The sequence below is a fragment of the Giraffa tippelskirchi genome, chromosome 12 (assembly GCF_054371585.1).
Source record: "Giraffa tippelskirchi isolate mGirTip1 chromosome 12, T2T-mGirTip1v1.2.pri, whole genome shotgun sequence".
NCBI classification, from domain to species: domain Eukaryota; kingdom Metazoa; phylum Chordata; class Mammalia; order Artiodactyla; family Giraffidae; genus Giraffa; species Giraffa tippelskirchi.
Genome location: NC_137286.1, coordinates 52,422,237 through 52,426,732, shown reverse-complemented (window position 1 = coordinate 52,426,732; position 4,496 = coordinate 52,422,237). Strand labels below are relative to the sequence as shown.

At 53.6% G+C, this 4,496-nt stretch overlaps 1 pseudogene; it reads left to right on the top strand.

The window, feature by feature from the left end:
• Positions 1-260: 260 nt before the first annotated feature.
• LOC145528616 (BTB/POZ domain-containing protein KCTD2 pseudogene) lies at positions 261-1,916 on the top strand (annotated as a pseudogene).
• Positions 1,917-4,496: the final 2,580 nt, after the last annotated feature.

Here is a 4,496-nt window from a genome sequence, read left to right as displayed (position 1 = left end):
TGCGTGTGTGCACGTGTGCACGCACACGCATGCACTCAGTTGCATCTGACTTTTTGTGACCCCACAGACTATAGCCTGCCAGGCTCCTCTGTCCAAGGGATTTCCCAGGCAAGAGTACTGGAGTGGGTTGCCATATACTCGGGGCGGGGGTGGGGGGGCAGTCTTCACTACCCAGGGATCAGACCCACATCTCTTGCATCTCCTGCATTGGCAGGCAGATTCTTTACCTCTGTGCCATCTGGGAAGCCCTATTAGTAAAGATGGAACCATCATATACCACTGGTAGGAGTGCAGAATGCTAAAATTATATTGGAAAACACTGGTAGTTTCTTACAAACTAACCATAATCTTACAGGTTAGTTTCCTATTACTGTATAGCAAATTACCCCGAAATTTAGTGGATTGAAATAGCATTAAATTATTAAAAAATTCTCATGGATTCTGTGGGTCAAAGATTGAGACAGGGTGCAGCTGGCACCACCATGTCTGGGCACAGCTGGAAGACTGAAGGCTGGGACAGGAGCCCCTGGGGACTGGGAGATGATGTTGGGGTTGGCTGTGGGCTTCTCTGTGCCCTCCGCTTCTGCACCAGACTGTGCCTCAGTTTCCAGAGCAAGCCTCCAGAGAGAGAGGAAGGAAGAGAGAGAGAAAGGGAGGTTCCTGAAAACAGGGGATCCTACCTTATGCATTTATTTTTATTTTTTCTACCTTATGCATTTTTATACCCTTACAACAGCTTCAATCTGATAAACAATCTTGTAATATAACAAGTGAATTTTTCAAAATGTGATTGTTAGCCTACAGGATGGTTAACTTTATGTGTGTCAAATTGGCTAGGCTACAGTGTCCTGATACGTGGTCAGACATTATTCTGGATGATCCTGTGAGGATAGTTTTGGCTGAGATTAACATTTAAATTGGTGAACTTTGAGTAAAGCAGATTGTCCCCTATACTGTGAATGGGCCTCACCCAATCAGTTGAAGGCCTGGACAGAACAAAGGTGGACCTGCCCTGAACAAGAGGGAATTCTGCCTGCTGACCGCTTTTGGACTTGAACTGCAACACTGGCTCTTCCTGGGTGTCCAGCTTGTCATTTCACCTTGCATTTGGATTTGATCTCCATAATCACACGAGCCAATTCCCAATCAATCAATCAGTCTCGGGCGCGCGCGGGCTGCGGCGGCGGCCCAAGACGGCGGAGCTGCAGTTGGACCCGGTGACGGCGGGGCTGGCCGGGGCTGGCGGGAGCGGGCTGGGCGTGGCCGCGCGCTCCCCAGCCCTCGCCCCTGTTGGCCCCACGGCATCTGCAAGGATGCCGCTGGAGGCGGGCCCGGGCCGCCGGGTCAGGAGGCGGTGGTTGGCACCTTACTTCGTGACCACCAGGCAGACCCTAGGCCTGGAGCCCAGGTCTTTTCTCTGCCGCCTCTAATGCCGGGAGGACCCGGGGCTGGACCCAGACAAGGACAAGACGGGGGCCTGTCTGGCTGACAGGGACCCTACCTACCTGGGTCCAGTCCTAAACTACCCCCCTCACGGGAAGCTCATCGTTAGAAAGGAGTTGGCATTTAGGCGGCTGGAGGAAGCGGGAGTTTTACAACATTCCATCTCTCCTGGGACTGGTTTTAAGGAAGGGATACCGACAAGGAAAACAGAGCTTCACAGGGCCCCGTGAAGCACGTGTACAGAGTCCTGCAATGCCAAGAGGAGGCGCTCAGGCAGATGGTGTTCACTATGTCCGACCAGTTGGAAATCTCAACAGCTAATCAGCATAGGATCATCCTATAACTCTGGGAACGAGGATCAGGCAGAATTCCTCTGTGTTGTCTCCAGAGAACTAAATAACTCGACCAATGGCATTGTCATCCAACCGAGCGAGAAGGCGAAGGTTCTTCAGGACAGAGGATCTCCGATGTAAACCCCAGAGTCCTTAGTGATGAGAGCACGACCCAGTCGAGCACCTCTGTGAAGTTCAGTCTCACTCCTGTACAGTAACCGAGCTTCTGCAAAGCCAAGCTGAGCCTGGCCCCTCTGGCGCAGAAGGGTTCTGGTCAAAACCAAAGGAACCCCACCCCCACCCACAGGAACCCGAAGACAGATGCCGCTTCCGGCTGCACCATACCTTTTCAGAAACCTGCTTTTTTTTTTCTTAGCCAGTGTTGTAACATATCTTTACAAGGGCGGCTGGGCTGGGTTCCCAGATGGAGCTTATCTAGAGATGGGGGCGGGGGAAGAGGAAGGCCTAGGTCCTTGCAGATGCTGTATTTCTGGGAAGCCAGAGCACACGAAAGAGGGTTGTCCTGAGCTGTGCCACGTTTTCACCTGAGTGTGCCCTGTTGGACGTGGGCAGCCGCTTAGTCACACTACCTTTCTCTCCCATACATCCCAGACTAATGCAACAGACGCAGAGGAGACTGGTTTAGGCTGTTGAATTGAGGTTTCGGTGAAGGATAGAGTCACCAGAGTACCCCACATTCCTATGAACAAAGCCTCTTTGAGGAGGGGAGGATGGGGTGTCCCTGATTGTCCCCCAGTTGGAGACTGGGGGTCGCCGCTCTGGATTCAGGCCACCAGCGGCTCCCACGTTCAGCTTGCCTCATTTGTCTCCAGCAGCAGGGCCCCCCGATAGCTCACCTTCTCCCCAAGAAGAGGTTCAGGGCAGGCAGTTCCTGCAGGGAGTCAGACGCCCAGACTGGTGGATGCTGTAGGTAGTTGGTGTAACTGCTTCTGCAGCTTTTTCTTGCCCTCTGTTGGTCAGTCTGCCTTCCTTGACTTTTTCAACTGGGGCCCAGGATAAAGGGATCTTGGACCCTCTGATGGCTTGGGGTGGAGACGGCTGTTTTCTCTCAAAGTTGCCGAAGGTGGTAGGTTGTAGTACCAAAAGTGGCTGTTGTTTTTGTGGTCATTTCTTGAAAATTCCTTGACCAAAAACGTGATATTAGTGTCTCTTCTTGCTTTCGGACCTTGGCAGTGGTGGTGAGCCCACACCATTCTCCATAGTGTGTGTGCATTTGCCGGGTGGGCTGAGAACTCCCTCACCTGACTCCGGCCCTCACCGCCACATCCTTCTGTGGGTGCAGAGGCGTCGAGGATCCAATGCTGTTCGACTCAGAGGAGCCAAGCCTCAGAGCTCATAACTGGACTTGCTCTCTGAGCTTTCGAGTCTTGGTGAGCAGTCGTGGAATGCAAAGGGGCCAGAGAACCCTGGCTTTTCCCCAGGTGACTTTCCTAGTGTGGCAGGTGGTCCAGAGATGGGGGAGGTGCCCGTGGGGAGTGCTTTGTCCATAAAAGACCCCTCAAGCCCATGGGTCCTTCTAAGCTGAGGTTCCCTTTGCCCACCCCCCCGCCCCGCCCACCAGCTCAGCTGCTCACCGCATGGGTGTGGGGTCAGGGTTTCTTGAAAGTGACTATCAACTGTGCCAAGTGGCTTTTGAGCCTGTGACCTGCCCCTGCTTAGACAGGAACCTCACATTGTCCTCCCATGTCTGTGTGTAGAGTAGGGGAGAAGTGTGTGTCTGGGGCTCCTGCTGACTTGCTGTGTCTGCACCCCAATGTGAACATGCATGTCGGCGCCGCAGACGTCTGGCCTGTGCCCAGGAATTTGACAGGTATAAAATGTTAGAGGAACTGCTACCTACAATAAACAGTTACCTTTGCAGAATGGTGGCAGGTGTCCATCCTGACATCTTTCAAGGGGAAAAAGAAAAATGATTTGAACATGTCAAGGAAAAGCTGCTGTCGACTGAGCAGGACAGAGGACGATGGGAGAGTAACTCTGGCCAAAGGGAATAAGCACATTCAGACTGAAAGGAGGGAAGCCTCGGCATCTGGGGCCTCAAGCCCAAGCAGACCTGCTTTCCTGGGGCTCGTCTAAAAACCAGCCTCTGGTTCCAAGCCAGCGAGCAGGAGCAAGGAGGCTGGAGGGCAGCAGGGGCCCAGCCCCTCTGGATGTGCCATTTCCTTCATCGTGCTTCTCACGGGTCCACCATGGAGTCTGTGCAAAGACCACCGAGCCCCTCGCTGAGCCCTCTGAGGAACCAGCGGGCTGCCTTTCACCAAGATCCCTCCTCCGGGCAACCCAGTGACAGTTTCAGTTGTTCAGTGCTCCAGGAATCTGGGAGTGATTCGTTTCTTAAGGTTTCTGGGAAAGCATTTTACCCAAGCCCTTCATGAACCAAGTTGGTGTTTTTTTCTTGAAAGCCGTCTCCCTCTGGGAGAGTCCAGCTGACCACTTCAGAGAGAGGCCTGGCCATTGGCGGAGGGGGTCACGTGACCAGTGACCCCCACTCTCCAGCTGCCCAGGGCTGCCACGTGGGCAACACCGGACAGGCAGGGCCCGACCTCCTCTAGAGTGGCTTCGTTTCTGCACAGTTTTAACTGAACTCAGGGGTGTCCATGAGGCATGGAGGAGGAAGAGACAGAGATGCTGAGAGGAAGGGCTGAGGGACCATGGATGGCCTTAGGGACCATGCCTGTCACTTGTGTGCGCCCTTTGTTG